This window comes from Cloeon dipterum, chromosome 2 (assembly GCF_949628265.1).
Source record: "Cloeon dipterum chromosome 2, ieCloDipt1.1, whole genome shotgun sequence".
NCBI classification, from domain to species: Eukaryota; Metazoa; Arthropoda; class Insecta; order Ephemeroptera; family Baetidae; genus Cloeon; species Cloeon dipterum.
This window is the reverse complement of record NC_088787.1, coordinates 35,103,655-35,120,908: the sequence shown is the minus strand read 5'-3', so window position 1 is coordinate 35,120,908 and position 17,254 is coordinate 35,103,655. Positions and strand designations below refer to the sequence as shown.

The 17,254-nt window shown below is 40.0% G+C and overlaps 1 protein-coding gene across 1 annotated transcript in view; it reads left to right on the top strand.

Annotated features, from left to right (window-relative positions):
* Positions 1-12,343: 12,343 nt before the first annotated feature.
* wry (weary) overlaps positions 12,344-17,254 on the top strand; it is a 372,986-nt gene continuing 368,075 nt past the window's right edge. Inside the window, exon 1 of the mRNA XM_065479078.1 lies at positions 12,344-12,432. The gene's annotated coding sequence lies outside the window, so the exon portion shown is untranslated. The remainder of the gene's footprint in view (positions 12,433-17,254) is intronic.

The window sequence follows — 17,254 nt, the reverse complement described above, 5'->3', positions numbered from 1 at the left end:
GTTTGAACTTTGGCCTTTTTTTAAATTTTTAAAGGAATGAATAACGCGGATACAAGCCAAATTTTATTTACTTTAAGTTGGAAAAATCTCTCATTGCTTTAAATATTTCAAGAAATTTGTAAGATTTGTCAGGAATTAAAATGCTTTATTTCAAACGATTTCAATGGAATTGCCTAGTGATGGATAGGTTATTGTTTTTACTTTTTACATGCTAGATAATACGCAAGAGATTTTGAGGAAGGGGAACAGGGCTGTGTTTATATTATCGATTAGCGAGGGGTAGAGTTTGGTTTTCACCATTACTCGCCTCCGCTCCAAAAATTAAATCTGGGAAGACGTTCAATGTTCAATGTTCAATCTTCTTTCTTCAGTCTTCTGTCTTCGTAAAATTAATTTCGCAACAACAGAGTAACAGAACCGACGTAAAGAGCTTGCAGCGATGTGTGTCTCAGATGAAGACTCAAAAGTCCGGCTTTTAAATTTACTTTCCCTCCAATATTTTAAAAATCACCTAATTTACCAGTTAAAAATTGCTTTTGTAATTTAAAAACCGAATTTCAGCCCAAACTGCCATCCTTACAATAAATTCGTTTAGTTTGTAGCTTTGGCGAGTCACGAATGAGAAGCGACATCTATTTGCGAGCGAAGCAAATTCTTATCTAGAGGAAGATAGACACACACTGCTCTTTCCAATTTCCAGATGAGCCTGTTTGCGTCTGCGCAAGTTGCCTCTAAAATAATTAAAAAAAATGTTAAATTTTTTGCTCATTTGCATCTTGAGATCTCGAATGAAAGGAACAATTATTTATTTTTCTATTAAATGTGCAATTGATTCAGTCACAATGTCACAACATTTTGTAAGATAAATCAGGAAATACGGGTTTTATAATTTTTCGAAAAATTTCACCGGAAATGCACGTGCATGATTGATGAAGGTGAAAATAAATCGTTTATTCTCTTTTGTTCGCTTTCAGCTGATCTTTGCAGACAAGCAAAAAAATTCGCAAGAGAATTTGAAAGAGGGGAAGAGGGCTGTGTTTGTATTAATGATTAGCGTTAGGCAGAGTTCGGTTTTCACCATAACTCTACCCCGCTCCAAAAATTACCTAGAGATTAGTCTGGAATCTTCATTCTTCAAACAATTTAATGCGCAACAACAGACCCAACGAAAAGAGCTGGCAGTGATGTGTGTCGCAGATGAAGACCCAAAAGTCCGGCTTTTAAATTTACTTTCCCTCCAATATTTTAAAAATCACCTAATTTACCAGTTAAAAATTGCTTTTGTAATTTAAAAACCGAATTTCAGCCTAAACTTTCTTCTTTACAATAAATTCGTTTAGTTTGTAGCTTTGGCGAGTCACAAATGAGAAGCGACATCTATTTGCGAGCGAAGCAAATTCTTATCTAGGGGAAGAGAGACACACTGCTCTTTCCAATTTCCAGATGAGCCTGTTTGCGTCTGCGCAAGTTATCTCTAAAAACATAAAAAAAATGTTAAATTTGCTCATTTGCATCTTGAGATCTTGAATAAAAGGAATAATTATTTATTTTTAATATTAAATGTGCAATTGATTCAGTCACAATGTCACAAAATTATGTAAGATAGATCAGGAAATACGGGTTTTATAATTTTTCAAAATATTTCACCGGAAATGCCACTGGCATGATTGATGAAGGTGAAAATAAATCGTATAGTCTCTTTTGTTCGCTTTCAACCGATCTTCACAGACAAGCAAGAGAAATTCGCAAGAGAATTTGAAAGAGGGGAAGAGGGCTATGTTTGTATTAATGATTAGCGTTAGGCAGAGCTCGGTTTTCACCATCACTCTACCCCGCTCCAAAAATTAAGGTGATCAAGAAAAGTAAATCTTCAATCTTCTGTCTTCGTAAAATTCATCGCGCAACAACAGACCCAACCAAAAGAGCTGGCAGCGATATGTGTCTCAGATGAAGACCCAAAAGTCCAGCTTTTAAATTTATTTTCCCTCCAATATTTTAAAAATCACCTAATTTACAATTTAAATATTAGATTTGAATTTTCAAAACAGAATTTCAGCCCAAACTGCCATCCTTACAATAAATTCGTTTAGTTTGTAGCTTTGGCGAGTCACGAATGAGAAGCGACATCTATTTGCGAGCGAAGCAAATTCTTATCTAGAGCAAGATAGACACACAGCTGATATTCCCTCCCATTTCCATTTTCCAGGTGTGCCAGAGAACTATATACTAAAAAAATTAATAAAATATAAAATGAATTAATAAAAATACTAAAATGCGGTTCAGCTCGCTTGCTTATTTAATGTGGCCATAAAAGCAGAAACTATTTCCAGATACTGTTTTTATAAATATTTTAATCGTAGCTCGTTTGATTAGTTCAACTAGCCAATTGCGAGAATTTAAATACTGATTTTGTTTCCTACCACCATTTTCCTTTTAAGAAAATTAATGCTAAAATTTTTCTCGCTAAAACCAACTCAATTTAAATTAATTAAGTGTGCTTCCTTTTCATTTAGAAATGCCACCGCGTGAACGGAACTTGTGGAAAATTGATTTTGGGGGCAGAATTTTCTTTCGCGATTTTGGATATCGTTAAACAAATAAATTCCATGATAAACCAGCGCTTTGGCGCTTACGTCAGGGGAGTTGGGTGGTTTTTGACGAAAAATTAACAGTCGGTCAACTACCAAAAGGGGCGTTGGTGACCTTAATAATTTATTATTTCAAAAATTAATTGCAGAAGCGTGCCCGCCGTTTGCTCCAAAATGAGCCTTTAAGGTTCCAACCTTCACCCCATCGTGTCTGCGGTTTGGTGTTTGAAAAATATTCGTGATTTTTGACATCGCCCAGCAGATTAATTGGTACAACTCCAATCAAAATCCGTCCAACTAGTCTTAAATTGAGTACTTTTGCCGGGAATTCCCAAGGTCACAGGTCAAAATCTTTTCCGGTGAAACCGAGACGTTAAAATTGCACTTTTAAAAATGTCTGAAACTGGCATCAGGCAATCTGAGTTGCAAAAAAATATTACAATATATGGGTTTCATCGGCTTGATTTTTTTTTAAATTCAAATTTTAACGTAAAAACTTTATTTCTGCTTTTGAGTTTCTCCATGAAAATTTCTCGGGTTTGTTTGTTATCTCGCAAAAACATGTATTAAAATTTTATAACAATCACATTTTCATTTCTATTTATTCACGTTGAAGCAGTAGCTTTTTCAGCCAAGAAATTAGATTTAAATGCGCGAAAATACGCAAGAGATCTTAGAGGGGAAGAGGGCTATGTTTATATTAGTGATGTGCGGAGGGCAGAGTTTGATTTTCACCATCACTCGCCCTCCCTCCAAAAATTAGGTAATTGTACTTTGAGTTATTATCGTTGACTAGGGAAGTCTCCCTGGGAAGTTACCCTGAGAAGACGCCCTAGGATTACGTTTCCAGAGCGCAGCAACAGACCCAACCGAAAGAGCTTGCAGTGATGTGTGTCGCAGATGTTGACCCAAAAGTCCGGCTTTTAAATTAAACTTCCCTACATAATTTTAAAAATCACCAAATTTAGCTGCAAAAATATTAAATATGCAAATTTCAAACTGGATTTCAGCCTAAACTGACCTCTTTCCATTAATTTCGTTTAGTTTGTAGCTTTGGCGAGTCAGAAATGAGAAGCGACATTTATTTGTGAGCGAAAATATTCTATAGGAGGAAGATTGCCACCGTGTATTCCCTTCCCTTTCCAGTTTCCTATATTGAGGCTATTTTTTGCTTTCTGTCCATTGCAAATTATCAATTATTAAAAATAAAAATATCCTTTCACTTTATTTTACGTTTAATTCTAGAATAATTTTATTTTCTGTTTATTTTAACAGCAGGAGCTCAACAAAATCAGGCTTTTAAAATTTAATTCGCGCCTTTTATCTAATGATGAGACGTTCAAATAAATTTTGATGAAAACTTACAGTCACGAAACTGCACTTGTTTTTAAATCTTTTAAAGAAAATTTCGTTGAGTTGACCAATTCAATCCTTTTGTAGCGACCCGTGAAATTTCATCTTAATTAAATTAAATTTGTCAAGACAAAACAAAGCTTCAGAAAGGCAGAAAGGAGCAGCCCTATATAGTCTCATAATAATTTCCCCGGCGCTTGACAAGTTATTCGCGAAGCAGAATAAATCACGGCGCAAGCACTCTCTGTATATTATAATACTGTTTGTTTCCTCGCTTTATTGCGTATAAACGGCAGCGAAACAAGCTGCCTCCGCCGATGGTGTAATTTGCAAAGTTTGCAGCTCGATAAAACCTCTCGATCGTCGTCTCGTGTGTTCGCGTATCGCGCGCGCCGCCAAATGAAATTAGCCGCAAACGGCTCATAAAGTGCTCTGCTCGCGCGCGCATAATGAATCGGCAATATGCACGCGCGTGCGGCGGTGTGTGCGACAACTCTGACACCGGCCCATTATTAAATCATTACCCGCGAATTATTGCCGATCAACGCCAGAACAAAACACAATAACACTCGAACGTCCACCTCCAGGCCTGACAGATTTAATTGTTACAGAACTTTTTGATTATTGGATTATTCTAGATTTCTATAGCAAGAACTAAATATTTTGATTTTATCTTATGTACTTTTATTTTTTAATAAAAATTCAAATAAACTACGGAAAATGGGTTTAAACTTCTCAAAGACTGTCTTTGACGAAGTTTCTGAGCACACCAATCGATTCCTGAGGGTCGAATTAGGTAAAATGGACATTTTTCCGACCAAAAAGTCCAGCGCGACGTGCGAACTTTTTTCCCGCCAAAACAATATGAACGTTAATGCGAGAACTGCGCATGCGTCAGAGCTGGTTTGAGCACTTGCAGAGAGACCGCCTGTACGAATGACTTCTTTGTCACATCCAGCCAGCTCTCACGCATGCGCACTTCTCGAATAATATACGTTCACATTGTTTTGGCGGGAAAAAGTTCGTACCCTTAGGAATTGATTGGAACGCATGAAATTGTGTTTTCAGTGGGTCTTTAACTGTTGGGCCTGTATCTTTAAATTACTTGATCCTTTTCGCAACAAAAAAGCAAATAATAATTCGCTGCTGCTGTCAAATTAGGAGGAAAATAGCGTCGTTGGCAAAAAATCGGTCATTGTGCAATATGTATGTAACGAGTGAGCTGGTGTCACGCCGGCCGATCTCGTTCATTCGTCACGTTTGAGCAGATTAAAAATAATAACGCGGTCGTTATCAAATAAATGGGCTGGCGCAAATTCTGCAGCTCGACGCCGCTTTTTAATGGCTGCCTGCCGAGTCGAGATAAATACACACGTATATATAAAAAGCAGCAGCTAGTCGTTGAAAAAAAGCTCTGTGCGAGTGAGTGGATGTTGGTTCGGGCAGCTGTTGCGCGTCAATTGAAATACATCTGTTCCTGACGTAGACACACAGTGATATACTAGCCTGTTTGAAAAGTCGGAAAATAAGTGATGATATTAGCACAAAATGTAATAGACGGACATGATTGAAAAGAGGAAAATGACAATATGAAAGGATTTTTAGCTTTTGCGATGTCCGATTTTATTACAAATTCTCACCAGGGTCTAGGTTGCGATATGTGTTGATTCCCGCCCGTCAGAATTCAATATGGCGTCGAAATAATGGAGGTTAATCAGGAGACAGTCCAGCGGCCAACCTGAAGCGTCGAAAAAGAGGCGTGCCGACATTAAAATTTCATTCCCTCGTATTTTGTTACATTTACATCAGCCTGATGGGCCATATAACGGTCGATTCGCCGATTATCCGGCTAATTAGCTGTTATTAAATAAATAACAACAAAAATATCAGTCAGCTTGAAACGTTCATCCATTTTGAAGCTGCGCAGTAAAAACCTGTGCGCATCTTACGCATGCGCAGTACGTTCAGATCGCTTTTTAATCTTACAGGGAGGCTGAAACTCATCACTGCGCATGCGTGACCCAATTTAAAACCTTCTGCGCAGTCGTAATTCCCACCGGGGGCCAGGTTGCGATCTGTATTTGGTTCTCGCCGGTCAGAAGTCAATATGGCGTCGAAAGAATGGAGGCCAATCAGGAGACAGTCCAGCGGCCAATCAGGTGTCGAAAAAGGGGCGTGCCGGCCGAATAATTTCATTCCCGCGTATTTTGTTACATTCCTATGAGCCTGATGTGCAATCTATTAACGGTATATTCACCAATTACCGGGCTAATTAACTGTCAGTAAAGAAATTACAACAAAAACATTAACTCTGCTTTCCCGCTGTACTCTACTAGACGCCATATCTGCGTGTCACGTGAATCCAGCCCCCAGTGTGAAACCCAATTTTAAAACCGCCCCCTTTTTCGGTTCTTCATTCAACCCTGACTATATTTAAATTCGTACATCGGCTCTGTGAACTGTATGAGAATCTGCATTGGAGCGTGCATAAATTATTTCTCCTCGGTTGGTTGGGCGAAGACGGGAGACGGGAATTGGTGAGAGACAGCGTAGTGACCCTTTTGTGCAATTTGGCCGGGGCGAGGGCACGAGTGAGAGCTAGAGGGCGTCCCTCATTAGACTTTGGGCCAGCATATTAGGCTCGATCAGCAATTAACAAAGGAGTGCATGCGCGTCTCCTTTCGTCCCTCGCCGCTCCGCTCCACTCCACTAGCTCTTTTAATTTGATTGATTCCGGCCTTTGGCGAACCGAGCGAGCGAGCGAAAGCACGCCAACGCACACACCGCACGCAAAATACCGAAATACCTGGCATGCTGGTCGTTCTTGTCGAGAGTTTAATTGCCCAATTAAGGGAAATGTAGGAGGCGAAAGCCTTTTTTTAATTTTTGACGGAAAATTGAGCAGGTATACAAATAGCAAATACGGCTTTAATTCTACTAATTAGCATTAATTTTCCCATTCCTCATTGGGTTGAAATAGAGATAGCACCCTTTGACGTCCTCAGCTATCTAGGGGAGTAAATCTCCTGGTTAAAAGCTATAAGATTTCGTGAAAAACGTGTTTTTTTTTAATGGAGACTGCGGAAATTAAAAGTGTCTCAACTAAATCTCGGGTTCCTGGAGTCGCATTTATGAAAACTGGGTACCATTCGACTCGTCTTCACGTTTTATGATGTAATGAAGTAGTGTCAGGTAGATAAACAATAAATCCCATTGCGTAAAGAGAGGTGCAAACAAAAAAAATTGTAAAATTTTAAGATTTTTGGGGTGCAATAAAGGGGTTGCAGGATTGGCACACTTAGACTACTTCAGCTATCTAGGGGAGGTTGATACCAATCTAGTGGTGTGCGGTTTTTGAAAATCTGACCATTACAACCTGAGATTTAGGCGTTTAAACATTTTTTAAAACACCTGAAAAAGCACTAATTTTGAAGTTTTTATTTTTTTTAAAAAAAATTCAGGACACGTGCCATTCTAGATTTAAACTTCTCTAACCTAATTTTATACGCTATACAAAATGGCTATCTTAGAATTTAAAACTTTTGAATGTTAAATTTTCAAACTTGAATTCCATTTTGAAAATTTGGTTTTAGTGACCTTAATCGTTGACCTACCACTTTCAGGTCAGTAGGAAAGTTGTTCCACCTGACGAGGTGAACTCAACGGTGTCCGAATTTTAGTTCTACGCCCAACTAATTTAGAGAAAACTTAAAAATTCTAAGCTAAAAATAATGAATGAATTGATTTAGATAAAATTTGATTTGGTTTCCAGGCTTTTGATCCTCTTTAATAGAAAAAATCGGTATTTTGATTATTTAAATTCTGGTAAATCTATTTAAAAAATAATCAAAGCATTTTAAAAAGAGAAATTAATATTTTTTTTTGTTTTCCAGCGATTTAAATTAAGAAATGAAGCACCCGTGTTACATGTTGGTGTGCCAATCTGAACGTGAAAGTGTTATGCGTGACCCAGATGAGTGTGCATGCGTTTGTGTTTGCTGTGCGCACAGGTCAATCAATATTGTCAAATGATGCGAAGAGTTAATCAGCGCAATATTTCCGCCGACGGCAGGGCAAGGCCACGCGTTATATAATATACGTCCAGTCCATTGTCGCAGGAGAGCGAGAGAGAGAACTGTCGAAGTGCCGCAAGGCCGGCAGATTTCCCTCGGGTAGCAAGCCGCAAAAATCTACTCTCGAATTTTTATATGGCTGTATACAACGCAGCGTTTTTATCTTCATTTTCATTTGAAGAGAAGCCTGAAAAATAAAATAAAATATTAAAAGCCTCTAATGTATTGAGAAACGGCTTAGTTCCTTAAAGACCTGGGCCTCTCTTTAAACAGGATTCGATGCTGCAAAACTCTAGAATTTCCTTGTTGCTTTATGCATAAATTATCCTCCGTGTGGATCCAGTGGGAGCCGAAAGCGCTTGAACTCCGGCACACCTTTCTCAACATTTCATATTTTTTTTTATTTTGGGGGAAAATAACTTTGATTTTTCCAGCGGAACTTATTTTTACTTTGAATAGACACCAAAAATGAGAAAAATCGATGAATTAAAATGTGAAGATTGCAAATCTCTTTGAAACAACCGAATCAAAATCACATTTTTTACGGAAAATGTCTAAAATTCGCAGCTGGATTTATTAAATTTATTAATTTTAATTGATTTACACATGTCTAAAATCACAAGTATTTATCAAAAATTTACAGCTGTTTTATATTTTGCGGGGAAAGCGCGTTTAATTGAATTTTATTTCAATTTTTTTATAATTTGATTTTAATTGATTTTGACTACAGCATGTCAGGAACCAAACACAGACCGCAACCTGGCCCCCGGTGGGAACTACGACTGCGCAGAAGTTATTAAATTGAGTCACGCATGCGCAGTGATGAGTTTGAGCCTCTCTGAGAGATAAAAAGTGATCTGAACTCACTGCGCATTCTTAAGATGCGCACAAATTTACTGCGCAGCTTCAAAATGAGCGAACTTTTCAAGCTGACTGATATTTTTGTTGATATTTCTTTACAAACAGCTGATTAGCCCGTTAATTGGCGAGTCAACCGTTAGATGTCGATGTAACAAAAAAACGCGGGAATGAAATTTTTAGGTCAGCACGCCTCTTTTTCGACGCTTCTGATTGGCTGCTGGATTGACCTCCATTATTTCGGACCGTTAGATGGCACATCAGGCTTATGGAAATGTAACCAAATACGCAGGAATGAAATTATTAGGCCGGCACGCCTCTTTTTCGACGCTTCTAATTAGCCGCTGAACTGTCTCCTGATTGGTCTACATAATTTGGCCGCCATATTGACTTTTGACCGCGCGGCGGGAACCAACACAGATCGCTACCATGCCTCCAGAGTTTTAATTTAATTTAATTCCATCAATGTTTTGAAATAATTTTTCCTTCCAGGCAACAATCGTCAAAAAGATAACTTCAATGTCGACAGTAAGAATTTATTAGATTATTTGGCGTAAAAAATCCTGTTATCAGGGCAGAAAATGGGTCAAGAGGCATTTGGAGGGGTGCAGTGGAGCTGCAGAATCAGAATGCGCTGAAATCGAGGGCGAAGCATCGGCTGAATTAGCCTTTGGACAAAGTTTAATGGATTTTCGAGGACCCTCTTCGCTCTTCGCGCGACACGCAGCAAGAGCGGTCGAATGCATCGCTCGTCGCTCTCTCTCTTCTCTGGTTGTGTGTGCAAATGGTCCCTTTGAAACCGACAGCGACGGGTTGACTGACTGACTGCGTGCGAATTTCCTTCATATTCAGCCCCGCAAGCGAATATGTATGCTAAAAGTTTTACGAGACGACGAGCAAGCAGCGGGCGCGGCAGCGAAAGAGGTCAAAACTTTTGCACTCTCGTCGAAAAATTTACGCGCCGCCGCGACTTACTTCCTCTCCCTGAGAGCCATTAAAATAAATCTGCACTTTTCCTTATTGCGCTCGCACTCGCACAGCGCCGCGCGACTTTCAAATTTGCATTCCTCATCTTTTGCACGGACGTGATTAAAATAAAAGCTTCTGAAACAGGAAAGGAGAATCGGAGAAATTCGAGAAATTCTCGTAAATCGCGGTTTCTGACTATGCAAAGGAGAATTCTTTGGCAAGACGAGAATGAGCCAATCACAACGCAGCAGCTGGTTGGTTCTTTCGTGACGTCACATCACGTCCTTGAGTGAGTGAGGCGGTGGAGGGGAGTGGGAGAGCGGTGCACGGCTGGTGCACGCGTGTCGGCGGCGTAGGGGAACCTGGGGGGAACGTAAAGGAGCTGACACCATAAGAGAAGAAGGAAATTTGCGGGTCCTGACAAGCTGTAACACTGCTTGTCTCGGCCGACCCGCTTACCTGAGGCTTGAAAAATTCCTATGAATCATAACAAACGAAGACAAAGACAGTGATTCGCGATTACTTGGAGTCTTGGAGTGTGTGCATCGTTTTCCGCTTGTCTCTGGTCACGAACTCCGGACTGACGGACCATGCAGACGCGGACGGACATGGACAATAGTGCTTCGGAGTCTTCGGACGCGTGAATCGTGTGTGTGAAGTGTTTTTCAAGAGCTGAAGATTTTTGCAGCCAAGTTTCGACAAAAGGTAGGTACAGTAGCGCTATTTATAGACAGGAAACGCACGAAATTTAACGTTTTTTAATTTTTATTGCATGATTTGGATCACTTTAACGGTTGTTGTTTGAAATCCGAGCAGGGAGGTTGGAAAATTGGGAAATGGTTACTTCCGGCCGATTGTTCATGGGGCGGTATGTAACTGTTCACGACCACGAAAACAACCTTTAAAATTACCAGCGCGATTGTTGTACATATGATATAGGCAAATATTTTAAAAATTATTGCTTTTTTCACATAAAAGACGTTTCAAACGTTACGCATGATGCCGGTCTCATGGATTAGACTCTACAAAACGCCATTTTGGAAATGCGAATGCATAAATCACGAGGGAAATATGTAAATTATTTCTTTTCCAAAATTCGAATAGACTCTGTTTCGAAAAATTTTCACGTGGTTCACTGATGATTTTTATTTAATTTGGTTTCTTTTTAATTAAATTTCAAAGTATTAGCCGCAAATAGAAGGCTCCACCAATAGAGAGCTGGAATTTGAAGGTCAGCCAATCAGAGGCGTCCGCCTATTTGTCCTTCCAGTAGCAAGAAATGCGGGAAATGTGCGCTATTTGCCTCCATCTTTGTGTGTGGAGGGACGAAAACGTGTTCTTTCGCCCCCTCCACTGCCCGCTTCGCTCGAAAACACTGCGAGAACGGCTGACAAATCCCCAATCTGGCCCCCTGGGATCCCAATCGCCGCCATGTTTGCGCGAAATTTTCAAGTGCGCTTTACTTCATAGAAACCACCGGGTTCTAGGTTGCGATCCGTTTTGGTTCCCGCCGGTAAGAAATATGAAATAAATATGGCGTCGAAATTTATAGTTGTCTGATTATTCGCCCATTTTAAAGCTGCGCAGTAAATTTGTGCGCATGTTAAGCATGCGCAGTAGGTTCAGATCGCTTCTTGTTCTCACAGGGAAGCCGTAACTCATTACTGCGCATGCGTGACCAAAATTAAAACCTTCTGCGCAGCCGAAATTCCCACCGGGGTCCGGGTTGCGATCTGTTATTTTAGTTCCCGCCAGTCAGAATTAAATATGGCGTCGAAGTAATGGCAGCAAATCAGGAGACAGTCAAGCGGAAAATCAGAAGCGTCAAAAATTGACCTAATAATTTGTTTCCCGCGTATTTTGTTACATTTCCATCAACCTGACGTGCCATCTAACGGTTGATTTCGCTGATTTCCGGGCTAATCAGCTGTTAGTATGGATATATCAACACAAATGTTCAATGCTGAAGCCATTTGGATGATAAATTTTCCCGCCGTACGTTTCCAGACGCCATGTCTGCGCGTAGCAAGAAGCCGGCCCCCGTTGGTAGAAACAAAAATTAAATTTTTTGGTCCAAATTTAATTAAATATATTATGATATTTTCGATGCAATTAGCAATTTTTAAGACGTTTTCAAATATTTTAAGTTAATAATTTTATTTTTGAATTGAACCTTTAAAAGAACACCAGAAATATCAGCTGTTAACAAATTGGATAATATCGCGTGTTCGGCGGGGATTATTTAGTCTGTCTTTTCTCACAAAATTAGGAATTAGGCGAGCAGGTAAAGGAGGGCTAATTGCGGCTGGCGTTGCAACAGAGGGTCACCTGCAGGCGAAACGCAATAAATTGTTGTGCGCGGCGGGCGCGGGTGAGAATTCGCTCGGGCCGTGGCGGGCGGGCGGGCGGCAGGGGTGGAAAGGGCGCATGTGTGGCGGGTCGGGGCGCAGGCAGGCAGGCAAGCAGGCAGAGAGCGGAGCTGCAGCCTCGAGTCAGTCGGTCCAGCAGGCCACGCCTGATCGCATCCGCAGCCGCAACCCGCAACACTCGACACCCGGCTGCCCGCAGTCCCGATCTTCCGCGCTCGCTCGGTGAGTCTGCAATGTCTGCAGTCGGTGCCACCCCTGAAACACCCTGAAATTTTGTCCGGTTGTGTCCTGGCGAAAGGTGCTGTTGATTGTCAGGAGTTTGTGATTAGTGTTTCTGCTGAAATAAGGATGACGAAAGGTTTGTGACTGAAACCTGATTTTTATTCACGTGTCTTTTGATTTTAAATTTCTTTTCTGAATTTTAAGAAGTAATACAGCTGGGAATTTTGATCATATTTTTTTAAATTGACAATTATGACATTGATTTGGTCAAAATTACCTTTAATTACCGCTCAGAAAAAGGTTTGCCAATTTTGCAATGCGCAAAAATTTGCCAATGGATTTTTGCGCTTAAAATCAGTCGGAAAAAACCAATAATTTTAAGTTATTCAGCATTTTTCCGAATTTAACCCGATAAAAAGTCATATTTCGCGCCTTAAAATGTTAGAAATTTAGGAAAATTACGACGAGATACATTTTTCGGTTTTTTGGTGAAACCAGTGACATTTATTCTGAATTCTAAAATCCCTATTTTCAGTCATCCGTCATGAAAAATTGTTATTTTAAAAAATAGCATGTCGTTCGGAAAAAGTACGCAAAATTACATGAAAAAAATGCAAAAAACATTTTTTCGGGAAAAATTCTGGTTTTTGTGAACCCTGGTGTAAAACGCATTTTCGGATGTTTGCTAAATAATTTAAAGTTTGTCCCGATAGATTTAATTAAAGGAATTATCGATTTGGAGCAACAGTCGAATTTAATGTGGTATCATATTTTTAATTTTGCATTTCAAAAATTCCCTAACGTGTAAAAATTCGATTTTAGCTTCACATTAATTAGCAGACGGTGAAAACTTAATTTTCTGCTTCGATGAAATGCAAATCATGACTTATGCCTGGTTTATCTCTTCTACGATTTTCTTCGATTTGAATGTCAATATTGCCTTCGTTTTCATAATTAATGCGGTAGTTTTCCAAGTGGAATGAGCGCCTCCTAGCTTTGTAGATGTTTGATCAATCTGTTGACTTTGAAAATTGATACGTTATTTTTTTTAAAAGGAAAAAAGAATGAATTAGATTCCCGTTTGGCCGCAAAAATTATGAATTTAACGCTTCAGAGAACTGAAATGGCACGATGGGTCGAGAAAACTGGATGAAATTAACACCAGGAATCACATTTTTCCAGTCGATTGCGCAATAAAATCGATATTTAAGCAAAAGAACCATTTTAATATTTTAACGGAACATTTTCGGAAAGCTTGAAGACCTCAGTCAGTGTATTTTAAATCGTGTTTTGAAGTTATTTCATGACTTTTGTGGATATTTCATAGTGTTAAATTGTTCCTTATTGTTTTCGAGAAATTTAACCTTCGGGTTAGTCAAAAAATACTTTCAATAATGCTTATTGTTTGTTTTGAATCAAATCTTTTGCCAAAAATGTTAACTAAAATTACGAGAAAAATTCCTCTAACATAAGCGACGCCAAATTAAACACTTTTTCTGCGTAATTTCAGAATTTTCTAATTAAAATTTTCCATATTGGCACCCGATTTGCCAATTTTTAATGTTTCCCTGCAAAAACGCACCAGTTTAGGCTAATTTTCCTCCCGAATCAGAAAAAAATTATTTACCGAGCAATAAAATGGTAATCAGCAATAAAATTCATTCCAATCGTTTTGCTCCGATAAAAAAAACTCGCTCCATTCGAGCATATCGGTGCAATCCCGGCCGTCCGATAATTTTCGAGTGGCCCCGCGGGCGCGATACGCCTGCAAAATGAATTCCGAGCAAAAGCCAAACTGGAAACTGCGTCTCTAATTCGTTCGCAGAGGTGAAATGGCCGCGTTCGCCTTGTCTTGGTCTTGGCAAAAAGTGTGGCCGTGTTTTTGTCTGCGCGGCTAGTACGACAAATAATGCGAACGAGCGCGTGCATTCAGTGCGGCGGAATTTGGCTCGGCGCCACTCGAAAGAACCAACCAACTAACGACGAACGACTCGCCGCCGCCGCCGCCGCTGCGACCACAGCCGCGCTGCAGTTTCTGCCCAGAGCGAGAACCGAGGAATTTGCTCAGAAAAGTACAATCTCCAGTTGGCGAATGTTTAAGGCAGTAGGAAAATGTCCAAAAAAATTATTCTCGTCTAAAACAATTTTTTTCAGCTTACAATCGTTGCGGGACCTTTAAATGAGCACGAATTGTGCATTTTAATAGCCATTTAAACTAATAAAAACGTCAAGTAATAGTCTGGAATCATCGAAATCAGCTGAAATCCTGCAAAAAACTTGCTAAAGCCCAGTTTCTTATGGAAACACTACGAAATTTTAGTACAATTACCTTTCTAAGAATGGTTACATAATGAAATATAATTAAATTGGAGCAGTTCGAGGTGAATTTGGACTAGCAAATTAATGATTGACTTAAAATATTGTAAGGGGTGGGTAAATTCCAAGTTTAAAGTCAAGGAAAAGGGGCGTTCCCCTTCTTCAATTTTTACAAACCCCCCAAAATGTAAAAAATTGAGGGAATTTTGATTGAGTCGAGAAATCATCCTGAATCTTTTGCCACAATGCCTCCTTTTTTGATCCTGAACAACTTAAATCTACAAAAAAGTCGCATTTCAAAGGTCAAGGTTAAAAAATATCGATTTTTCAGGGAGTTGGACCTTCTTCGATTTTTTTTTGTTCAAAATGTAGCCCGTGAAATTCTGGATTATGTACACTGGTCAAGTTTCGTAAAGGCATTCGCGATAATTACGCCTAGGGTATCTAAATTAAACCATTTGTGGTCTAGTAAAACCTTCAGGGTCCGACCCTGACGTGACATCACGCGTTAAAACACGCCAGAAATTGTCCTAAATCATTGAGTTTGGTGTTTTGACCTTTTGAACCTGATTATAATCATCTTTGGTAAAATTAAAACTCAACTACAAGCTTTTTGTGCCAAAAAAATTTGGAAAATCTCGAACCGTTAAAATAAATTCGGGAAACCAACGATTTTTTTTTTAAAAATTCCCTGCGAAAATCTTGATTTCCTGCACGAAAAGTGGAGACCTGTGATCCCGAAATGTCTTTCTCACGGTCCCTTGGGCATTTTTGCAGCAGAGCTGTCACAAAAGTTTGAAGAGAAACAACAATTTACAAGAGTCTCCGGCCATTTTTCTCTCTCGGCTCCCTCCCTGCCTCCCTCTCGCGAGCGTCCTTTTTGGAGTTTGGCAAAAAGTTTTGAGCCGAGAATGAATTGATAATTGGGGCCGAGAGCAGCGCGCAGACATATTTCCATTCCGCCTGCATTCGCTCGCGGCTCTCTGGCAATAATAATTGCGCCCCGCGAACCGAGCATCGCAACGAATAACGCGCGTTTGTGCAGCACAAGTGGCGTTTCGTGTTTCGCATATATTCGCGTTTCGCGCTCCAGCGGACAAAGCAGCAGCAGCTTCGAGCTTCGACGACGGCGACTCAGCTTTCCCAACTAATTAAGCGCCACTTGTGCAAATAAACCTGTGTCTGCTCCCTTTTGCAATCAGCTCACAGCGGAGAAAATATCGGAAAATAAATTCAAATGCACGACGGCGAGTCGGCGGAGCTGCAGGAGGGAAAAATAATATGATACTCGTCCGTCGTAAAAGGAAAGTCGTCTTTCGTTGCACCGTGTAAAGCAATAAATGAAAATTCTTCTTTTACAAGCAAGAGGACGAAGTGCAGCCTCGTCGTACTTGCGAAAACTGCTGTATATACTGACCTCCTTTCTCTCCGTAAAACGAGAAAAGCATTTTTTCTGTGAATATAATTAGTTGAGAGACTCGGTACGGCTTGAAAATCCTTGGAAATGCTCTCTCAGGGCTAATTGCAATTAATTTAATGCGCAACTCTGAAACTGATCTGCACCTTTTATAAAAAATGTATTTGTTTGATACTTGCGCACCTCAAGTTCATTTTTAACTTTAAACTTAACAAATTAGAGGCAAAGGGGTGTGTTTTCAGTCATAGCGTCTGGAATTGTACGGCGGGAAAGTAACAAACGTAAAATGACGAAAATTTATCTTAAAAATACTTCGGCTCAGTCAATATTTTTGTTGTTATTTCTTTAATATATATAACAGCTGATTAGCCCGGAAATTCGCTAATCGATCGTTAGATGGCGCATCAGGCTGATGGAAACGTAACAAAATACGCGCGAATGAAATTATTAGGTCGGCACGCCTCTTTTTCGACGCTTCTGATTGGCCGCTGGACTGTCTCCTGATTGGCCTCCATTATTTAGACGCCATATTGACTTCTGACCGGCAAGAACAAACAAAGATCGCAACCAGGCCCCCGGTGATTATCATTTTTAGTTTAAATTGTTAATATACAGTTTTTCGGGAAACACATCCCTTTCGTAATTCGATTTGCTACCCTGTCCAAAGGGTTAAATATTCCAGGATGATTTGCACAGTCTTCGCTGCGCAAATTTAATAAATAAAAGCGCTCTCAAATAGAATTCTCGATCGGGCAATGGCGTGCGGAGGGTTATAGGCGACTTTGTCCATTTTCGTCCGGCGGGGCAAGACAAACACAAACGAGATTTGGAGCTCGGACGGACGCGTTTGCCGTTTTTCCAGATCATTTGGCCGGGCCGGCCGACGCACCCTCGTTATTCAAATTGGCCGGCTCAAAGTGCAATTTGCCTCTCCACTCTCCACCTCTCTCGCTGCCGCCTCCTTTCACAAAACCGGCCCGGCATTATCATTATCCAAGGGCTTATTTCACGATTTTCTAATCCAAATTTCGATTGCTTCAGTTTTTCTCTGGTCCAGAACGGTGTAACATCGGATGTATTGATTTTCTG